Raw genomic sequence first — 23,989 nt, forward strand, 5'->3', positions numbered from 1 at the left:
TAATTCAGATTCATAGTTCATTGGTTCAAAGACATATGCTGGGCACACATATACGTACTGGGTAATGTCTTCTCATTCCAGATAAACAACTTCAGTTAATATTAGAGTCACTATTCATTGACACAGGAAGTCTCACCACTATACTTTCCTAACTCTTGGGCTTTCTATAAAGAATGCTCTTTCTGCAATTTATACCCCCTGAAATACAATGCTAAATTTGAACAACTTTCAATATTTTCCCAGCTCAAGAGAAGTGAAGCAAATCTTCCGTCAGCGCTAGAGTGAAAGGTCTATTTCTCCTACCCACTATTCACTACATCAACACAGCACTTCCTGCTAATAAGGTCAGAGAATGAGATGGGCAAAATGTGAAATCATTGGATTTCCTCGGTTTGTTTACATGTGTATGTTAATGAAGCATCAGATAAGAATGAGGTCTAATTTCCCCTTCTACAGGTAGAATCTGAGCTAGGTTTCCAGAAGGACTTATCGAATTCCAGCAGCTTTACGCTGGTGAACATGCTAACTTTTATGTATTTAGAAAAACAAATGTCCTTTCCCAAGCTTCTTTACCTACAGCTATAGAGGCAGGGCCTTTCAAAAGCAGCTTATATAGAAACCAATTTGACATTAAACTTCATATATTGAAAAAAAAAAAAAAGAATAAATAAACATTTAAAACATTTAAAAAAAAAATCGGCTTATAATTTGTTCAGGTTATATTTGCCTAACGCACTTGATACATACTATCAGAGAAGTGCACCTAATGCGAGCTCTGCAGATCAAAGCTGAAACGAAGGATACAAGACATCTGACTTTAAGAGGCCTGGCATCATTTTAAAAGTCAGCTAAAAACTCCAGATTCTAAAGACAAGAATCCATCCATGCCTTCAGTAAATACTTATCCAGCTAGACAATATGCAAAAACTTCTCAAGGGGCTTGGTATAAAAAATCAAGACAAACCTGGTCCCAGCCATCCTGCCACTAACCAAACAAATTCAGGACAAAAGTACTATCAGCTCATGCAAAGGCCCTGCAGTGAATGAAAATGAGTAAACGTACTGGCCATAAGATGCAAATATATCAAGTTGAAGAGAGGAAAATTCATGTAGTCAATAAGATTGGAATTCAGCAAATTGATGGTAGGTTGTGGGCCCTGAAGGAAGATCACTCAACATACAAGGAGTCCTAGATGCAAGAGGCACAGCTGAGACTCACGTTCTACCTGTAAAATGAGAGTTAAACTTTTCAACGCACCTACCACTCAAGACTGTCAAGTGATTACGCCAGAAAAAATGCTTCGGTAATCTAAATATCTTCTATACTCCAGCACTGATTCAGTTTTGGTTGTTGTTGTTGTTGTTGTTGTTGTTGTTGTTGTTGTTTTCAGGTCTTATTTTTAAATAAATTGAAATGATTTTTAAGTTCTCTTTCTAGCACTGTTAGATTTAGGACCTAAAAACTAATCTTAATTCAATGAGTAAGAGAATTCTAACTTCCCAAGCATTATTAGTAGGATCAATCAATAAATTATTGCAGAAAACCAGGTATGAGCTGAAACAAACTGGTCTAAAATGCTGGTTACAAAAAGGGGGTGTGGGAGGGGGCCAGATTCAAATGACACTTAGAAGAAAGTTAAAATGACTATCAGTAGTGAAGTAATCAAAAGAGCAACCCTGAAAGTTTAAGGGAAGAACCTGGAGCATTCTTCTGGCAACCCCTGGTGACGGCAAATTACCAGCTTTGTAGGAAAAAGATTTTGTAATAGAAAAATATTTCCCAAGCAAGTCTGGTGAATGAGCTTTAGAATTCAAACTCATGATAAGCATTGATGAGAAACAAAATGTGATATAAATTGAGGGACGGAGCTCAATATTTCCAAAAAGCAAGTTCTAAAAAGAAATTTCAGAAATTTCTCTTCAGCAATTAATGCAGATAGTCTGCTAATGGTAACTATACTTAGCACTAATTTGAATACACGTTCAAATACAACTTACATTTCCAATAAAACTAGACCACAGATTACACACCAAGCCTCTTGTTTTAAATACAATCAAAAAGCTAGACAAATATATGTATTTCTTTAATTCTTAAAAATATCAGAGGATATAAATTGGTACAACCACACTGACAAAATTGGTAGTAACTAGTAGGGCAAAATATGTATCTGCCTATATTACTCAATAGTTCCGTGCCCAGGGGTATTTCCAAAAGAAAGGACTGCATAAACCCAACAAAGTACACGCACAAAAATGTCCACAGCAGCTTTATTACAATAGCCCCAAACTGGAAATAATTCACACGTGTATTAAAAGAATGGATAAATAAATTGTGATAGGCTTGTGTATGAGGCTGCTACTATGGCACACTATATTTTCCAATAATGGCGACCACAACATTTCTGGTCTCACATGCTCTTCTAGAATCCGATCTCTCCCATTGCTTCTCGGCCTTTTGGCTAAGATCAAGGGCAGAATTCTTCTCTCTCCCCATCAAGAGGCAGAGTCTGTTCCCCCGCTCTTCAAACCTAGGCAGGCTCATAACTGCCTCAAAGAATACAATGCAGCGGAAGTAAAACTGCATTAAGTTTCCAAGCCAAGTCATAAGAGGACATACAGCATGTGTCTGGCTCACAGGATCTCCACTGCTCTCCCCACTGCATGAGTGTGGAGGACGCTAGCACTTGGAACACTGCCACGAGGCTGTGAGCACACTCAGGCCACATTTAAGTGCTGGTCCGCAAACGGCAGACACGTGGGCAAAACTTCCAACACTATTAGGCCCAGCCTTCAAGCAGCCCTTCTTGACACCAAATGCAGCTGTAACAAGCAATGCTCAAATTACAGTTTTGTACGGAAATCAAGGTCATTGTTTAAGTCACTGAGTTTTGAGGCAATTTTTTAGGTGCCCCAGTAACTAGAACAAGTACAGGGCAATGAAAAAGAAACACTACCGCTACACGCAACAACATAGCTGAATCTCGTTGACAGACTACAGTATTGAATGAAACAAGCCAGATCAGACACAGAGGAATACTATTTCGACAAAAACAAAAAACAAGCAATGCAAAACTAGGGGCACCTGGGTGGCTCAAGTCGGTTGAGTGCAGGACTCTTGATTTCACCTCAGGTCATGATCTCATGGGAGACAGGATCGAGCCCCATGTCAGGCTCTGTGCTGACAGCACGGAATCTGCTTGGGATTCGTTCTCTTCCTCTTCCTCTGCCCCTCCCCATCCCCCCCACCCCCCACCCCCGCTTGGTCACTCCCTCTCTCTCTCAAAATAAATGAGTTTTTTTTTAACGTAAAACTAGTCTATGGTGCTAGAAAACTGAGTAATTGTTACCCAAGGCAAGGAAGATAGGTAGTATGGATTGGCAAGGAGTGTGACACGGGCTTTCTGGGGTGGCAAAAATGTTCTATATATTGATCTGAGTATGATTATACATTTACAGAAACTCCTCAGGATATACATTTAAGATTAGTGAACATTACTATATGTATATTATACCTTAATTTAAAAAGTAGGGAAGGATGGTGATCAAAGAACTAACAAGGAATCAGGAGGGCAGGGCAGAGCATGCGTGGCACATTGGGGTTTCTTCCCTCCTGGAAATATTTGCCTAATCAAGAGATGCCTGAGAGGCTAAACTGCATGGAGGCGGCCTTGGAGACTCAGAAGCCAAAGTGTCAGAGTACAAGATCCTCCAAGGGAGCCATCCCCTACTTTGGAATAAGACCGCATAAGGCTGAATCCCAGAAGGTATAACACAGAAGTAAACTAAACCGATCCTTGCATAGATTCAAAAAAACTTAATTTGAATAAGGTTAAGACCAAGTGCCTGGCAAAAGCAACAGAAAAAGCCTTACCTAAATCGGTAATTACTTCTAGACCTATTTTTTCAAACAGAATGAACAGTATACAATCAAAGACAGGCAGGAACATTAGGAGATAAGACCCCTCGAGAAATAAAAGACTACAGAAAAAATCTGCACGACCAGGGGATAGTTGCCATGCTCACCCTGTTCAAAGAGATATGTACAGAGCTTGAAATTTTTGATAGGGAATTAGAAACTATGAAAGTGACATGACCACTTAAAAGGAACCAAACTGAAATTCTAGAATGAAAAATACAATTAACCAAAATTAAGAACCCAGAGAATAACATTTAAGAGCATACTAGACAGTGGGACGCCTGGATGGTTCAGTTAAGAGTCCAACTCTTGACTTCGCTTCAGGTCATCTCACAGGTCACGAGACTGAGCCCTAACACCGGGCTCTGCGCTGAAGGTGCAGAGCCTGCTTGGAATTCTCTCTCTCTGCCCCACCTTCCTCCTAAGGGCGTGCAGCCTCGCACTCTCTCTCTCAAAATAAATCAACTTAGAAAAAAGAGCATATTAGATGAAGACTAACTTAGTAAACTGGAAGACAGAACACACACACACACACACACACACACACACACAAATATCCAGCACAGAAAAGAAATAAAAGAATGGAAAATACAGAAGGCAAGTGAAATGCACAGGATTTGGTGAGTCTAACACTGTGGAACTGAAGTCGCAGAAAGATCAAGAAACAGAATGGGGAAGAAGCAATATTGGAAGAGATGATGGCTGAGAGCTATCCAAAACTGATGAAAGACATCGGAAGGTATACTCCCCAAGCAAGAAAGGGAGGATTCTTTGAAATCCAAAAAGAAAATCTTAAAAATAGCCTGAGAAAGAAACCAATTACCAAGACAGAAGCAATAAACTATGACTGACTTCTCAATAGAAACAAAGCCAAAGAGGGGCACCTGGGTGGCTCAGTCAGCTAAGCGTGTGACTTCGGCTAGGTCATGATCTCAGAGTCCATGAGTTTGAGCCCCGCGTCGGGCTCTGTGCTGACAGCTCAGAGCCTGGAGCCTGGTTTGGATTCTGTGTCTCCCTCTCTCTCTGCTCCTCCCCAGCTCGCACAATAGAAATATATCTTTGGGGTTTAAAATATACATGCGTTTTAAAACATGGTGACAACGAAATGGGTTTAAAAAAGAAGAAAGAAAGAAAATTAACTTAAATGTTTTTAAAGGCCTTTCACAACCTCAGGAAAAAGAGTGGAAGTCTCAATATTATACTTTGGTAAGTTGAGAAAACATTATCAGAATTTCGTAGGCCAACACTAAAGGAACAGCAAAAGAACACATGATCCCACGCTAATAAAAAAGGAGTAAATGGAATAATTATTTTTACAAAGAGAATCCAAAACAAAGGTAGAATGAGGGGAAAAAATATGGAAAACAAGGAATTCAAGTAGATTTTTTTAATTTTTAAATATTTATGTCAATGTAAAGTTATTAAGTGCCAATTCATTTTTGTAATAGTCATCAGCAAAATACACAAAAATATCTGGCACACATACCTAACTTTTATAAATTTTGACCAATCTTTTCTACTGCGACTGACTTTTAGAAATCTTATTTCACTTTCTCTTTTCTCACCACAGATATGCTAACAAGCATTAAAATGTCCAAAAACCAAATAAGAAGAAACAAGAACAAAAAAGCTCAGAGAGCTAACTAGCTTATAAATACTGCATTAGTTCCATAATAAAAGATTAATTTGCCATTACTGATCTATGTAAAGTTATTGAAATTAATATATTAAGAAACTCAAAAACAATATTTTTTCACTTCTTTCATGAAAAACATTACTCTAATATTTTTAATTCACTTGCTAATTTAGTGAAAGGAAAATTCCAGCATAAAATTGTAACTTTTTCTACACTGACATCAATGTCGGCAAGACACAGGTGCAACATGTACCTCTGTCAGAGAATAATCAAATATCTATTTCGAGCCAAAAACACTTAAGCAAACGAGATATGAAACTCCGGAGTCAACTCCTGACCTTCCTATAGGCAAATGAAACTACCCTCCCCTTAATAAATATTTTTTGATTTTAGGGTAGATTGCTACTACCATTTTGTGAGAGATAGGTATCTTAAGGTAGCCTAAGCTCTCGCAAAGAAACAATGCTACCAAAATTATATCAAAATACTATATTCGTATCGTATAGCCTCTCTCTGTAAAGAAATCAAAGAATCTTTTTATTTCATTCCCGCCTTTCAGATTTAAAAACTGAGAGTGGACAGCGCCAGAATTAAAAAACGAGACCCCAAAGCGTACAGAGAGGCATGTCCAGGTCTACTGCGTTAGAGTCAACGACACGGACTCCCTTTCCACGAGGGCTGAGCAGCAAGACCAAGCCCTTCGTTCAGGGGACTCGAACGCGGTGCCAAGAGCCTTCTCCACACACCAAACGCGGCTGCCGACGGGCCGTGTGGGGAGCTAACTCCTACCCAAGCGTTCTTCTCTAACCTTCACAGCAGTCTCTTCAGGCGCCGTGGCCGTGCGCATGCTCTGGTCTTATCCTCACAGCGTCCCACCCGCTCACCTCCCCTCTGCACCTGCTATCTCCTCCTATTCCTTCAGGTCTAGGAGTCCCTGGCTCAGGGAAGCTTGCCCAACCACCCCCAAGTCAGGTTAGGCTCCTTGCTCCTGGGTTTTATAGCTCCCAGTACTTCAAAGAACCTATCTCCCTGTCATCGTTGAAAACAAGGTAGCTAACCTGAGGCACGGAAGGCACTGGAGAAACACTTGCTGGATGAACAAACAAATCTGAATTTACGATTCTCCCCAGTTTTGCAAAGAAAACAGCCCTCAAAAATTAAGTTATTTGCATGAAATGATATAGCCTGGAAATGGCATAGATCGGTTGAGAATCCAAGTGTCTGCAATTCTAATTCCCATGCTGTGACCCCCAGGTACTATAATGATATGTGCCAGAAGACAGATTTCTTTCAAATTGGTAGTACTTTTGTTGACTTCCACTGTAAAAAGTGAGATACTTTTTAATGGGGGGCGGAGGGGAGAGAGACTCTAAATACCAGCGAATCCCACCTAAATGCCAATATGCCTTTCAAAAATCACCCTGAAGGGACAAACTGAAACTTTCCGGGAATAAACGGTCAGAACACTGTTGATAACAATGTCATTGCACTAAAGCAAAAGAAGCACGGTTAAAGTGCAATTGCAAACATAAACCAGAATGCAATCACCTGTCTCTTTCTCTCGAACTGAAGCACCAATTCCCAAAGTTTTAGTATTGTGGCTAAGTCTTCTGCCAGCTTCCAACTGCCTTAACTAACATGCCTAGTGCACGTTAACCGAAGTTAACCGTGTTTTCAATCTGCCACTAGCTTTCATTTACTGGCCTCCTTCTCAGTCACGTTCACCGGCTGCAAAACGTAACAGGAACTTGAGATAGATGTGCACGTGGCGGCCACGGCGGACCGGTACAACCTCTGCCAGGCACTGGAGGCCCACATTGAATCCGCCATGCCAGGAAGTTGTCTTCGTTCCCCACAACTCCAAGGATGGCCAGCCAGTTGACAGATGGCGGCAAAGCTGACACTTCCACTTACTGGCTTGTATAACCAGTGGCAGTTGTCCTCACTAGGAGGTATTTCACGTCGAAGCACTGTCGTAACTGGAAATGGGCTACCCTCATCAGAAACAAGTGCACCGGGGAGTCTGACCGCTAGCTAAAAACAGTAAGTAGGCACAAACACCAAGACTCGGGCCCAAATTCTTCATGTTTGGCAAACGATGCTTCTTCAAATGCCTTTGAGACAACTCACTAATTCTTTAATCAGCAAAGGAATCTGTTAACTCGGGATACCTGTTTTCCTTTAAAAATTAATTTATACTTCTATTAGCATAATTTGTTATATTTTGACCTATGTACGTTTGACATATGTCAATTGCGTGTGTAGAATCCCACACAGGATCTACATCCACTCTAAGTAAAAACCTAAACTATGTTTACAAACTTTATTATCAGAAACAGCAAACTCATAAATATTTTTCTTAATTTGAGGGTCTGATAGAGAAATACAAGTAAATACACCACTGTTCATGTGATGCTGGCGAACTGAATTCTTATTAAAATGACTTTACAAAAGGAAAAAGTACCCTGACTTCCCTCCATTAGAACTTCCCAGAGATTCAACACATAGAGGGAGTTGGCCACGGTGATCTCTAAAGTTCTGTCCAACTTTTCGGAGCTACAAAATGTTCAGTGTGTATCCCAGAGACTTGATTCCATTTATAAATGGATTAGTATAGGATTAAAGTCACTTTCTTCCAGCAAGCAAAATATTTAAGATCGTGTCCCCACTCTCTTTTCCCCCATGTGTGTCACATTATTTCCCGTGACTGGGTAGTGCCCCAATTCAAACATCCTCCCCAGTCCCATAAGGGACCCATTTAACTCCTATCAAAGTCTACTGACGAAAAAGCAACTGTGGATTAAAATGCGGGGAAAGGGGAGGAGGCGGGGAGAGTGCAATTCTCAATTTATAGAAATGTCTTCCAATTTACAGAAATGTGGATTCGCAGACTCCTCGCATTTCCTGGCATTAAAATACCTGCGAGCAACCATTCTCACGCATTAGATCTGCCGCACCGTCGTCACTCGGCTGTTAGCTGCAAACTACTTTGCAAACTTTGCAAAGGCGCACAGATTTCCAGGCTCTCCGGTTCCCTCATTCACCCCATTCTCCGCTTGCGGAGCCGAAAGAAAGTTCCGCGGCACGAAGGCAGTAATTTAAAAGAACGAAGTTCGCCTCAGTCCTGCCCACTTGGGCTCCGCAGGACGCAAGTGAAACTTGCAGGGGAGACAGACACGTCTCCCGGGGACCGAAGCTTGCTCCGGGGGGGAGGGGGAGGCGGCGGGGCTCCCCTCCCCCAGGATCTGAGGACCCGGGTCCTTTCCACCGGGCCCCTTCACCCGCCACCAGGTCCCCTCGCGCGGCGTCCGCCGCAGACCCTCCCCGCACGCCCCCTGCATCCCAGCGCCCCCCCCACCCGGCGCCCGCCAACCTGCCAATCACTCCCGCAGAGCCCCACGATCCAGGTTCCAGGGGGCACTCGGACGGCCCCGCACAGGTTCCCCGAGCCTGACCCCCCCAAGAGCTGAGGCGGGGAGCCGCAGCTCCGTCCACCTCCCCGGGGCCGGGAATGGCGGCGTCCGGCTCCCCGGGGCCAACCCGAGTCCCTGCCCGGAGGAAACCCCGGAGACCGGCACCGCCGCCGCCGGCCGGCCGCCTGCGGTGGGAGATGAAGAAATGAAGTTACCTCCGGACGGTCCCGTCGGCGGAGGCTGTGGCGGGGCGCAGAGCGGGGAGTCGGGGCAGCCGAGCAGGTCCCGGCGCGGCGGCGGCGGCTACCGCAGTGCCCTCCGCCCCATTGTTTCCCTTCCAAGAGGCTCCCGGCGAAGCCGAGCCCGGGAACCAGGAAGTTCCCCGGCGCGACACCTCCTGCCGCCGCTATGGAAACGGCCCCCGCCTCCCAGGGCGGCTCGCCCGGGACCCCGCCTCCGCGCCGCCGGCCCCGCCCGCCTCACGGGCCGCCGCCAACCGTCGCCGCTGCGGCCGCGGCCGCCGCCATCTTGGCGCGGCCGGGCGGCCCTTTCCCGGCGGCACGTGCGCGCCGCTCCCGCGTTCCCGCCGGCCGCGGGGGCGCGCTTCCAGGGCTGCGGGGTGCGGACGCAGCTCCCCGGGATCCCGGGCGGGAAGCGGCGCTTCTGACCCCGGGCCGGCAAGGGAGAGAGGACCCGCGCCGCACTGCAGACCCCGGACCTGGAGCGAGGCTTCGAGGCACCGCGCGGAAACGACCCACTTAAGCCGTCCAATTGGAAAGGTCAAGGGATGGGCGAGCTCAGGGCTGAAGTCAGTAGAGTAGTGGCCTAGAGCGCGTTCTCTGCTGCCACATTGCCGCGCGTTTCGTTTCGGGCCCATCTTACCAGCTGTCAGAGCTAGGGCACTCTAATTTTCTCTGTGCCTCAGTTTCTTCATCTGTAAAGTGACAGAATCCTAGTACCTGCCTCGTAAGGTTATCACTTGGAACAAGCAAGTGCCTGGTAGTAAGTGCAAAATGATCGTTCAATAAAAAGGTATTGCTTCTAACAAAAATCACATTTCTGTCATTTTCCAGGAACTTTAGGTCTTCCAATCAGCACTGCTTTAAATAGGCTACTGTCTCAGATCCCATTGCTACTTAAAACTTCCCAAATGTTCATCTTTTGTCCCATCTTTCTCTAGGTCAGCTTTCCTTTTTTATATCATGGAAACTGTCAAGAGTTTTAATCTCCAGAGTCTTCCATTAAGAGGTGCCATAAAAAGGTGAATGATGTAAACTTTCCAACACTGTAATTAGCTGACAGTTAAATGATTTATTCAATAGAAGCTAGAAGAGTTAGGGTGTGCAAATAACAAAGGCTTCCTGTCCTTGATTCCAGGAACTAGAATTACTAAAGCTGGCAACTCTGCACCATTGTTATTATCTCTTTTCCAGCTGGTGAAAACAGACACCAAAAAACTGGGTGCTGTGTGCAATATGGAAACAGAGGGATGGACAGAGGAGGTGGGGTCACAGACTCTGCTGAAGGATGCAGACTTTAATAACTGTGCGTAAGACCGGGTCTTGGATAGTCTCCAAGGTTCCTTGTAGCTTACAAGTATTGTGATCTTATTCGTACACTCTTTAAGTTTATACTTCCCTTTGGCTATTCACTTAAACCAGGTTTGTGAAGACAGGTGTTTAATAAGCCTGATCCAAAACTGGCATAAATAGTTTGATACATGAATTGCGGTCAAAACAGGTCAAGAGTTGGCAGGATGCAGGAAACTTTTTCAATACCCAACCACTTCTCCAAAAGTTCTGGAATGCTCTGATTAGCGATTACTCAAACTGAGATACCTGAATTTCTGAAAGGCAGGAGCCCCGCCGCTCATATAGCTTTGTAGCCTGTATTGGACCAGCAGTTTGCACATGGTAGGCCCTCAATAAATATTTATTGAATTAAATTGCCATGTTTATGGCTGAGTGCTCATCATTTAAGGAGACCTTGGGAACCACAGAGATACACAAGAGATGTTACTCAAGGGACATCACTGCAAATCAACAGGAACCCCACGTCACTAGTAAATGTGATTTGGGAATGAACAACCCTGGCCTCAGGCATATTTGGCAAAATAAAGTGGAAATTTCAGATAGGTTTTTCCACAACTTATATGGGTAAGTTTTTTTAACTTTATTTTGGACCTAATTATGAGCACCACTGATTGAATTTTATGCTTCAATAATAGCCCTCTGACTCTATATAGTACAATTCAAGTTCAGAAATCCCCACATTTTTCCCCAAGTCAGAGTGTCACCAGTGAGTTCTGTCACTTCAGTATAAAACTAGTATTTGTTCTTAGGTATAATTTCAGGGAATTGCTATAGTTTTTTGTATATTTAAGCATCTCGGAGGTATTGTTAAACGACAAACACAGATTTTTGTCTTTAGATCCCCTGTGTAGGGCTTCACACTGGGGTAGGCGTGCAGATTCACTTATCTGTGGCATGTGATAAACGTGGAATTTACATCAGTGATTATCAAGGAAATAAAGATAGAATCATTTTTCCTCTAAACCAGGGATGCGCAAACTTTTTCATACAGAGGAAACGTAGTAAACATGAGGGCAAAAGTAGACAATATACAACAGGATGAATGTGCCTGTGTTCCACTAAAAACTCACAGAAATAGGTGGATTTGACCCGCAAGGCCATATTTTGCTGACCCCTAAAGAATTCTGTCAGATGCACTCCATTTTTCTATTCACTCCAATGTGAAATGCCAGATATTAAAATACAAAGGGTAAAAGCTCGATATCAATAAAGCACCAAAAAGTCAAAAAAAAAAGTATGGAATCAGTTCACGTTACCAATTAAAATATTTCACAAACACCAAAGGTTTAGAACTACATTTTGTGTACTATAATGAAAAGATAGATGGATATTGGCCTTTGGTTTTTTTCAAAAGCTAGGAGTTAGGACAATGGGAATACGTAAAATGTTGACAAAGGTATGAGTGCACCCACGGAATGCCATAATAACTTCTGGGAAGCCAGAAGTACAATTGGAGGTGAGAACATAAGAACATAGAACATAGAAGAAAAAAAAAAATTCTCCAAAGCAAATCATCCTTCACTGCCATCTTTACAACGTGGATGAAAGTATAGGTCCTTTGAGTCTCCTGTAAGTTGAGAATTCAAATGTAAATCCGTGGCTATTTGATCCATTCAATTTCTTTTTAATAGGGGTAACAGATAGGTCCCTAAGGAGGGACGGGAGGAAGAAGGGGACAAAAAAGCTGAGGCAAACTCTGCTGTGCACATTCTCATCCTCACTAGCAGCAATACTTTCTGAAATTTCCTAAGGAAGCAATGCTCTCCTATTGGTTAGGAAAGTCACCTCCAGTGAGACTGCATATAATTGTTCTTCACTATTGGGGAAAAAGCCAGCCCAGTCAGTATCTGTGCACCCAGTGTAAGTACACAAGCAATGGGGGATCAACAACCACATCCACACTGCTCATACGAAAAAGTTATCCTTTGGTTCAAAAGGTAACTTACTGATGCAGAGCAAGGAAAAAGTTCACGGAAGGGTTGTGAACCCCATAAAACTGTATGCAAGGTGTTGTGTACACAATTTGTTACTTACAACTATCTGGGGTTGTCTTGTCCGTTTATCGGTATACTTGGGGGTTGTTTCTGTCTGTCTTAAGAACGTCCATGCCACAGATTGGGGAACTCCTCTGTCTTCTTCCCTGTTCTATCTCTTGGTCCAGATCAGTGTCTGGTACAAGACCAGCTCTCTATAAACACTTGTAGAAGGAATGAAGAAAGAGGAGGAGGGAAGGAGAGAGGAAGGAACAAAGGTACACAGATACCCATTTTCTCTGGGCAGAAGTCTTCTAACTTTCATCGTATGCTCAGAAGGGTCTGTGACACATACACACAAGTAAGTAAGAAAGACCAGTTTTCAACTACAAAGGCCACCTCTCATTATCTCCTCTGCCCTTTTGCTCACCAGCCACCCTACTCACAGAACAAAATGGTTATCATGGTTTGCCAGAAGCCTACGATGATGTCATACCATTTGGAGAGTGTCTCATTATGTTTTTATAGCTTTAGAGAATTGCTTCTGCCTGCTCAACTTTAAAGTCTCCATTTGACCACATCTTAGATGGCATGCCCTTAATTTTTTTTAATCTCATCAAACAGAGTTGTATTAAAAAGAACTGTAAGGGGCGCCTGGGTGGCTCAGTCAGTTAAGCGTCCGACTTCGGCTCAGGTCATGATCTCACGGTCCGTGAGTTCGAGCCCCGCGTCGGGCTCTGTGCTGACGGCTCAGAGCCTGGAGCCTGTTTCAGATTCTGTGTCTCCCTCTCTCTCTGACCCTCCCCCGTTCATGCTCTGTCTCTCTCTGTCTCAAAAATAAATAAACATTAAAAAAAAAAAAAAGAACTGTAAGATATTGAAATAAATGAGGTATGATTGCAAGGCATTTTTGTCCCCAATTTAGGGTGATAAAACTTTTGCCTCTATATGTATGGGTTTCTAATTAACTTTTAAACCCTTGTGTACACAAATCTGTATAAGTTGTGTGGTAGCTAATTTTCAAAGATGGTCCCCCAGTGAACCATGACTCCAGTGTTCACATCTTTGTATATCGTCCTCCTCTTGAATCTGAGCTGGCCAAAAGAATAGGGCATAAGTGACACTGAATATTTTCTAAGACCAGATGATGAGAAGTCTTACAGCTTTTGTCTGGATCTCTGAAATACTTACCCTTAGCACACCCCCTCCCAGAACTCAGCTTCCAGGGTTTGTTCTTTTTTTTAATAAATTTTTAATGTTTTTATTTATTTGTGAGAGAGAGCAAGCAAGCAGGGAGGGGCAGAGAGAGAGGGAGACCCAGAGTCCGAAGCAGGCTCCAGGCTCTGAACTGTCAGCACAGAGCCCGACGTGGGGCTCGAACTCCCGGACAGTGAGATCATGATCTGACCCGAAGTCAGACGCTTCACCGACTGAAACACCCAGCGTCCCCTCAGCTTCCACGTTGAGGCCACAATAGTGGCAACGTTCACTGAGCCCCAGCCAATAGCCAGCTTCCACCGCTAGGCACGCAGGTGAGACAATCCTGCACATCCAGCACAGATGAGCCCTCAGATGCCTTGACCCCCAACTCTGCGACCCCGTGAGAAACCCCAAATGAGGACGTCTTAGGTGAGCGCAGTCAACCCGTGGAACCACAAGAGCAAACATTAATTGTTGTTGTAAGTCACTGAAACAGGCTGCTTTGTTATCCACATGTTGATAACTGGGATATGTTGATTAAAAATAAAGTTGCTAAAAAATAAAATAAAAAATAAAAAAATAAAAATAAAGTTGCTTAGAGGTACCTAGGTGGCTCAGTCGGTTAAGCGTCCGACTTCAGCTCAGGTCACAATCTCGCAGTTCATGATATTCGATCCCCACGTCAGGCCCTGTGCTGACAGCTCGGAGCCTGGAGCCTGTTTTGGATTCTGTGTCTCCCTCTCTCTCCGCAACCCTCCCCCGACCCCCCCGCTCCTGCTGTCTCTCTTGAAAATAAACAAACATATAAAATGATAAAAAATAAATAAATAAATAAATAAATATAAAGTTGATAAAGCTATATTTAGCTATATGTACGCTAAGACCTTAATAAATAACTTCATCAAAATTACAGAAATGCTGCATAAGAAGGTCAAGTTCAAGAAGAACAAGGTGAGCTGTAAAGGATCCTGAGGTATCCCATGGCCTGTTCTTGGCTGATGTTGTCTGGCTTCTTCCCTTGAGTGGGGGGTGGCTCTCTGGACACCATGAAACAACATAACAACCTTAACCTTTCTGTGTCTGCAAAGTAATACACTTGCAATTACATGTGACTTACACAGACATGAAGTAAGTCCCCACCCACATGCTTTGGCTAAAAAAGGAAAGGAGCGGTCACAAGTAACCAGACTAAAGGTTCAATTAAAATGAGACAATAGATGGAAAAAAAAATTTTTTTTAATCTACTCAGCTTCTCTTTTCTATTTGCTAATGCTTTATGAAGATTGCAGGCCCATAATTCCTAATCAGCACTTATGAAATCTAAAAAGCTCTGGAAACAAAAAGGGTTTTGTTTTTTTTTTCCCCACCTAAGTTTGGCACCTAGATTCATTTGGTAGCAACTGGACTTTCCTTTGGCTGTTTATGGTCTTTATTTTATTTGATACGAACACTCGTCCTATTACAGAACCATCAGCGTGTTGATGACAAGGCCCTGGCCCAGCTCCCACCTATGCTGACCTCAAGTAATATGCAGCGTATGTGCTATGTCACCCTTCTAGAAACCGAAACTTCTGAATTCCAAAACAGTTTTAGCTTCAGACCTGAAGTAGACTTTATTAGAGACCCGAAGTAACATTTTTTTTTTTTTTGCACAGGGGTGGGGCAATATTAACGTGGGGTCATTGAACACTCGATTCAGACAGCCTGAGTTCAAATCCCCTCTCCACTGTTTGCCACCTCTGACACCTAGAGAAACCCTCTGCCTCAGTTTTCCCCTCTGCAAAATGAAGACAGTAATAAAAATTACCTCATAGGGTTCTTAGAGAACTAAATGGGGCCACACATGCAAAGGGCTTATCCCAATGACCAGCAGTTAGTAAACACTCAACAAATGTCAAGTCTTATTGTGTTATTATTACATATAAGCTTTTTTTCATGTTCAACAAAACTAATATCTCTCTTGGGGCTCCGTGAGAAAAAAAGAAACTACTCAAGGTATTACCAGCAGGAAGATATTTAACACAGGGAATCAGAGGTAAAAAATCTTGGGAAAGGGTGAGTGGGGGGGAAGGGGACCAGCACTGAGTCCTGAGTTATTCCACAGCAGTTGTGGACCCGATCGGTGTCAGGAAGCTGCTGAACTCAGAATTTGGAGTCACAGGAAATGACACGAAATCATTGCCAATGCCACAGCTGCCTTGCAGCTTAGAAGCTGGTAACTGCCAGGGGTACTCTCTGGAGTCTAGCTTCACGGCACATATGCATGTCTGTCAAACCCTTATGTCAGCCACTGCTGTCAGAGGAACAATGTCAGGCTCCCTATGCCATTCAGATCCCAGGCGTGCCTCTCACTGGCAGAACACCTTATCAGAACAGTGCTAGCAAAGGACTCTGGGAAACGCAGCCCCTGTGATACAGATGATACCCAACACAAATAATTTAATAATAGTGATTTACATTTGTAAAGCATCTGCCGTAAGGTTCTGCGAGGCAAGCAGGAACTGAGCACAGAGACGTGACGTGTCCAGAGTTGGCTGAGTAGTGAGACACTCGGATGCTCATATTCCAAATCTAGAGTGTGATGCTTTATCCCAATGCTCATCCGAGTCCTATTTTTTCCCCCAAGTCCTCATACCATTTGTATTATTTACATACTGTCTCTCTTTAAGGTGGCTCACATTTCTACTTAAGTCAATTTAAATAGGAAAATTTGCATCGCTATCTAAAGTATAATGCAAATCACTGAAGCGGAAAGCAGATGTCATGTACCATAAATGGAAGATAAAAGTAAAAATGAACACACAGGGGGCGCCTGGGTGGCTCAGTAGGTTTAGCGACCACTTGGGCTCAGGTCAGGACCGTCGTGGCTCAGCTCGTGAGTTGGAACCCCTCACTGTCTCTGCTGTCAATGCAGAACCCACTTCAGATCCTTTGTCTCCCTCTCTGCCCCTCCCTCGAGTTTTCTCTCTCTCTCAAAAATAAACATTAAAAAAAAATGAACACACAGAAAACCACACAATAGTATGAAGACCACTTCAATAGCATTGCCCACAGAGGGCACTGAGCCTGAAGCCTGCTCTCTGTTGAAAATGGAGACTGGGGTGTGTTAGATGTCAGACATACGAACAGCAAACACCTAAGACCAAACTGAAACTCTCTCATTGATACATTCACAAGGTCTAAAAGATGACTAAAATCCTTGAAAAGAAATTAAATTTCTCACTACGTGAGGCAATGTTATTTAAAGCCTTAGCCATCTTACCTTCTAAATACATCCTACACTTCAGGTAACAATGCTTCCTGCCGTATCAATTTTGAAAGTTGAGCTCACAATCAGAGGATTTATTAGTTCAATTTTGGAAAGTACTTGGTAGCTCAGTGTTAAATATACATCAGTGTGTTTTGCTTCTACTGACTCATTCATGGTAAGATTTGTTTGATGCAGAAGTAAAATTCACATCATATACAATACACCATTTCAAAGTGAACAATTCAGTAGCATTTAATACATTCACAAGGTTGTTCAACTACCACCTCTATGTTATCCCAAAACATACGCATCTCCCCAAAAAGAAACTCTATACCCAGTAACCAGTTAACTTTCTATTTCCTCTCTCCCCAGCCCCTGGCAGGCACCATCCTGCTTTCTGCCTCTATAGATTCACCCTGGATGTTTCATGTAAATGGAATTATATAATATGTGACATTTTGTGTCCGTCTTTCACTCAGCCTAAGGTTTTTGCAGTTCATACACATTGTAGCATGTCCCTGTACTTCATTCCATTTTAGGACTGAATAACATTGCACTGAATGGATATACCACATTTGCTTACTCATCCATCCATGCATGAACATCTGGGTTGCCTCCAACTTTAGGCTATCGGGAATAGTGCTATGAACACGCGTGTACACGTATCTGCCTCAGTGCCTGCTTTCCAGTTATTTTGGAAGTATGCTTAGGATTGGAATTGTGGGATTGTATGGTGATTACGTTTAACTTCTTGAGGAACTACCAAACCGTTTTCATCAGGGAGGAACCATTTTCCATTCCCGACCAGCAGTGCACAAGGGTTACAATTTCTCCATATCCTTGCCAACACTACTTATTTTCTGCTTTTTGTGATTACGGCCATCCTTGTGGGTGTGAAGTGGTGTCCCGAGGTTTTGATTTGCATTTCGTTAATGACTAATGATGCTGAGCATCTTGTCATGTGTTTATTGGCCATTCGTGTATCATGAAATGTTTATTCACGCTTTTTGCTCACTTTAAAAACTGGGTTGTTTGTCTTCTTATTGTGGAACTGTAAGAGTTCTTTATGTATTCTTGACCCTTCTCGGATAAGAGATTTGCAAATACTTTCTCCCATTCTGTAGGTTTCCTGTTTACTTTATTGGTAATGTTCTCTGATAAGCAGAAGTTTTCAACTTGATGAAGTCCATTTACCTTCTTTTTTTTTTTTTAATTCTGTTTTTCTGCTTTTAGTGTCATATCTATGAATCCATTGCCAAATCCAAGGTCAGGGATATTTGCCCTTATGCTTTCTTCTAAGAGTTTTATGTTTTAGCTTTTATGTGTATACATGATTTTTAAATCACAGTATAAAATTTTCATAGAAATAAGGTAAATCCACTGACCTAGATTAATTCTATAACTGTTGAAATTTACTCACCCTTGAAAGACTCATTTGTTTCTTTAGTAAATGGGTTTATTTAGCCATGACTATGAACAAATCTCTACTAGATTGTATGTAACTGTAGACTATATATATATACACACACTTATTAGTATATGTATTGTTTATTAGTATAGTATATTATTCTTACATACTAATAGAAGTTTACAGAAGTGCTAAGAAGAAAGACTGGACTGCCATTTATGAGGAGTAATATGTTGCAAATCAAAAACAAACAAACAAACAAACAAACAAACTCATGGGTTCCTGGGTGGCTCAGTCAGTTGAGCATCCTACTTTGGCTCAGGTCATCATCTCATGATTCATGGGTTCGAGCCCCACGTTGGGCTCTGTGCTGACAGCTCAGAGTCTGGAGCCTGCTTCAGATTCTGTGTCTTCCTCTCTCTCTGCCCCTGCCCTGCTCACGCTCTGTTTCTCTCTCTCTCTCAAAAATAAATAAACATTTAAAAAAAAAATTTTAACTCAAACTGGATTAAATAATACAGATGAGTTATTGGCTTATGTCACTGAAAGCCAACTAGAAGATGGGCTTTGTGGAATTCAATGATATCGTCAAGGACCAGCTTCTTTCTCTACCTCCCATCATGTCTGCTCCATCCAACTAAGATGGCTGCCAACAATCTCCAGGGCTCCATGCCTCCTCACCTCAGTCCGAGAAAATGAGCAACCCCTAGCTAACACCTGTCTCTGCCTCAGGCTCTGGTATGAACTGAATCACATACCCCTTCCTGAATCAACATTTACTGCCAGGACGTATGATTATGTTAATTGCTCTCACTGCTGTTTAGCACGTAATGGAGTTGGGCTTCTTCCCACATGAAGATATGGCCCTCAAATGGAAATTGGGCAAGTGATAAAGAAAAGAGGAAGGGATATGGGGAAGCCATCACAATGTTCACCACAGGTAATCTCAGAGAAGTCTTAGCAGAAGAGATGGGATTTGACCTGGTCAGGGGGAATCAAACACCAGGACAGTGTGAAGGCTCATTTTTTTAAAACAGGGAATAATCGTCCATTTTAGCTGGACCACTGGTGTCAGGTGAAAGCTCCTAATCCTAGGAGGCTAACTTGAGAGCATATCATAATGAAGGACTTCAAATGCCTAATGAGTTTAGACTTAATTCCCCAAGCAACAAAAAGAAAATGACCTTACTCATAGAAAAAAAAAAAAAAAGAAAGAAAACATTCTCTAATTAGAACTGTATGGGAGGAGATGCCTGGGTGGCTCAGTTGGTTGAGCCACTAATTTGATTTCAGCTCAGGTCATGATCCCAGGGTCATGGGATTGAGTCCTGCATTGGGCTCCATGCTGAGCATGGAGCCTGCTTAAGATTCTCTCTCTCTCTCTCTCTCTCTCTCTCTCTCTCTCTCTCTCTGCCCTGGCTCTCCCTCTCTCCCTCCCTCCCTCACTTACCCCTCTCTTCCCCTCTCTCACTCTCTAAAAAATTAAAATAAAATTTAAAAACCTGTATAGATATGTAAGAACTTTAGAAGAATTCATTTTAATGCTAGACCTTGGTATTTGATAGGATATATTCACTTTTGGAAATTCATTCATTCACTCATTCAATCAGCAAATACTGATTGAGTGCCTAATGTGTGTCCAGCAGTATACTGGTGATAGCTGGTGGTTCAATCGTGAAAAAATAGTAATGTTGTTGGCCCTGTGAAGGTTATAGGCCAATGGAAAGCCTATCATCTATGTCATCATGGCCTCAGATTCTAATGTCTCATCTGCCTTTGGAAAGTTTTGCATCCTGGGTTACAAACCAGACGGAAATCTCTGTGTGTCTTGCAATGTAATCCGTTCCTCTTCTGAACCTTCCAAGTCTAGTTCATACTTCACTTCAGAGAAGTCACTCTTTCACCCAAAGATTTTATTTACCTCAAGCTCAACACACCCATCTTCAAAATGGATGACTTTTGCTTATCTCAATTGTAGACCTAAATATTGTCAAGTTAAAATCAAGGCAGAGACTAGATAATGAAGTTACCCTTAATGTACTGTACTTGAAGTGTCCCTCTTTCCTCTCCCCCCTCCCCCTCCCCCTCCCCCATCCTATTCTTTTAGTAAACCTCTACCTTGTACTTTTGAAGAGGCAAGGCTGGAGAAGAACAGCTATAAAGCCTCTTACCTGCCCAAGTCCGTAACTTTTGTTCTGAGTCACTCCTTTCCTCCCTGTGTTACCTGAGCTCAGAAGGATGCATTTGAGATGAGAACAGTTCTTATCACCAACCCAGAAAATGTAGTTTCATATTGGTCTGAGAAGTGAAACAGCCTAACTTACACCTGGCAATAAGAAGGCAGGCTTATCCTTAAAGAAAACTCCTTAAAACAAACCAAAACAAAACAAAACAAACAATAACAAAAAACAATGAAAAACCACACACCGTATGATTCCAGCTCTGTGACATCCTGGAAAAGGCAAAACAATGCAAACAGTAAAGGAGCAGCGGTTGCCAGGGGTTGGGGAGTGGGAGGGATAAGTAGAGAATGCAGGAGTTATAGGGTTTTTAAAGGATTTTTACCAAGTGTGGATACACGCCATTCTACATTCAAACCCATGGAAGGTATGACCTGAAAGTGAGCCCTAATGTCAACTCTGGGCTTTGGGCGATGATGATAATGATGTGCCAGCCTAGGTTCATCAGTTGTGAACCTGATGGGGTTCTGGTGGGGATACTGATAATGAAGGCGGCTGTGCGTGTGCAGGGGCGGGGGGGGGGGGGGGTGGGGGGGGTGGGGCGGATACAGGAAATCTCTCTACCGTCCACTCAGCTTTGCTGTGGACTTAAACCTGCTCTAACATATAAAGTCCGTTTTAAAAGGCAATGAACAAAAGGGGGATTTATTAGTGCAAATAACACTACGCCCCAGATATGCCACACTGCATGACGCCCTATAGTATCAACAAGGCACAAGACACATATGGTTCCTGCCCTCACAGAACTTACATTAATGCTTTCATCAGATGAAGTCATTGTGCTCAATGAGTTGCCCTTCCCAGATAGTATGATACAATTATCTGTTCCAATCGAGAGCCCCAGGCCTCCTCCAGCAGGTTGCTGATGGGTAGGTAATTCCAACCAGTTTACAGGGGCCAGGCCTCGCAGCCCCTGGGAGAAAACATCCCCAAATCCAGTAATCGTCACCTGAAACTTTTGAAAAACGCTGTTTCTGGGTGTCATCCCCAGAGCCTCCAATTCTGTGAGATTAAGGATTTGCCCAGATGCCACACTTTGTCAAGCACGTCAAGTGGTTCTGGTGCAGGAGATTTGAGAACCAGTCATTCAGCAGTTGATTTCACTCTAAATAATAACAGTAACCACCATTGTCCTGTTTTGACGTATTGAGTCTTAATATGAACACTCCGATAGAAAACTAGGAAACCGCCAAGGCCCGTGGCAAGGAAGTTTATGAGAAATAGAAACACAGATGATCAATACACACCTGTTCAACCCCATAAATAACCAAATAAATCTGAATTGAGGTCAATAGAATGTAGTTATTCATCTACCGTATTGGTGGAAATTTTAAACCACCCAGAATATGTAAAAAAATAGGGTGATGTGGGCACTCTCGTACATTGCTGGTGGGTGTGTAAATTGGTAGAATTTAAGTAAAGGGAATTTTGGCAATATATGTTAGATTTTATAGTATAAATAGTTTGATCTAGTGATTTACTTTCTAGGAGTATTTCCTAAGGAAATAACTCACATACATATACACAAAGAAAACCCACAGAAATCTATGTATAAGGCCATTCAGCATAGCCTAGTTTATAATACAAAGAATTGGAAGCTAACTACCTGTCAGGAAGGGACTGGTTAAAATAGAGTAACCCCCCTCCCCCAGCAAAGTGCAATTCCATTAAAAATCATTTCATCTGTATTTGTTAATAACAGAAACACACCTTTAACTGATTTTAATTTATTTACCATTACTTTTTTTAATGTTTACTTATTTTGAGAGAGAGAAAATGAATACAGAAGCAGGGGAGAGGCAGAGAGAGAGGGAGAAGAAGAGAATCCCGAGCAGGCTCCACACTGATAACACAGGGCTCAAACTCACCAACCATGAGATCATGACCTGAGCTGAAATCAAGAGTCCAAAGCTTAACCAACTGAGCCACCCAGGTGCCCTTTAAATGACTTTTTTAAACTACATATATAAAAATACCTACAAATATAGTATAATCTTATTTTTAAATAAAATAAATGTGAGATACAGAGAGGGAAGGAAATTACTGAAAATGTTAACAGTGATGATTTCTGGAAAATTATATTAGAAATTTTTATTTATAATAAAAATTTTTATACCTTCTGAATGATTTCTACAGCAAGCATGTGTTACACCTTTAAAATCTCCTCCCCTCTAAAACCCTTTATATTTTGTGAAATACACATTCAGATGTGTTACAACTATTTGCAAGGGAATTTTCATTGAAGGCATAGCCTCTAAGGCAGTTTGTGTACCTCTCTGTCGTCGGGGGGGGGGAGATGAGCTCACGGAAGGGTCCGGAAAGAGGAGGAAGAGGACACCAGGGTCCAACCTACAGCTCAGGCCCCCAGACTAGGTCTGAACCTAATAGCAAGATAGGCTGCAAGCAAGGACTGAAGAAATATTTTCCCAGGAGTCACTGTGAGACACAGAGCCTGGGTGGCTCAGTCGGTTGAGCATCCGACTTCGGCTCAGGTCATGATCTTGCGGTTTGTGAGTCCAAGCCCTCATCAGGCTCTGTGCTAACAGCTCAGAGCCTGGAGCCTGCTTCAGATTCTGTGTTCCCCTTTCCCTCTGCCCCACCCCTGCTTGTGTTCTCTCTCTTTCAAAAATGAATAAACATTAAAAAAAAAAAAAAAAACAGTGTCACTACATTACTCAAGTAGGGTATGTGGCAGGTGACACAGAGTAGGACAAAGAGTGACTCTCAATTCAGGGCAGCAGGAAGGAGCAGTGAGGGTCTATGGGAATGCTTCCCCATCCTGGCATTGCGAGCCCACAACACTTGCATTCTTCTCACATTGTGGCGGCCTAGAAAGAAATCCCTGCTGTCTTAGCAAAATCAGGCTCAGAGCAGTGGCCAAGCCAGATTGGAGAGGGCTGGATGGGGAAAAGTAATGGAGGAGATGACACGTACAGGGAAGGTTTTTCAAGGTGGGAAATATGAGAGAGCATATTTCACTGCTGATAGAAGCATCCAGTAGTGGGACAGAGGAGAGGGAGCTCTTCTCATTCCACCCATAGTCCTGATTGATTTCATCCACACTGTGGTTTTAACTACCACTTTCATGGAATCGCCACGCTTACAGCCAGAGCCCAGGCACACAATAAAAATTTATTAAATAGATGAAGCTTTCCCCAGGCTTCTAGACCCAAATAATTAACTCATCATAACTCTCTCAGAAACTCCTCTGTTACTAACACACACACACACACACACACACACACACACACACACACACACACACACCATTCTTCTTTTGGTGTTCACTCTCACTGACTGGTACCACCATGCTCCTAGTTGCCAAGCTCAGTACCTGGGCACCCACCTTAGTGCTCCTTCT

At 42.8% G+C, this 23,989-nt stretch overlaps 1 protein-coding gene across 2 annotated transcripts in view; it reads right to left on the minus strand.

Annotated features, from left to right (window-relative positions):
* The window catches only part of USP6NL (USP6 N-terminal like), a 183,583-nt gene extending 174,315 nt beyond the window's left edge, over positions 1 to 9,268 (minus strand). Inside the window, exon 1 of one of the 2 annotated variants that reach the window (XM_042991024.1) lies at positions 9,181 to 9,268. The gene's annotated coding sequence lies outside the window, so the exon portion shown is untranslated. Of the gene's footprint in view, positions 1 to 1,063; positions 1,281 to 9,180 lie in introns of those variants that run through there. The other variant, XM_042991025.1, reaches the window with a different exon arrangement.
* Positions 9,269 to 23,989: the final 14,721 nt, after the last annotated feature.

The sequence above is a fragment of the Panthera tigris genome, chromosome B4 (genome assembly GCF_018350195.1).
Source record: "Panthera tigris isolate Pti1 chromosome B4, P.tigris_Pti1_mat1.1, whole genome shotgun sequence".
Taxonomy (NCBI): domain Eukaryota; kingdom Metazoa; phylum Chordata; class Mammalia; order Carnivora; family Felidae; genus Panthera; species Panthera tigris.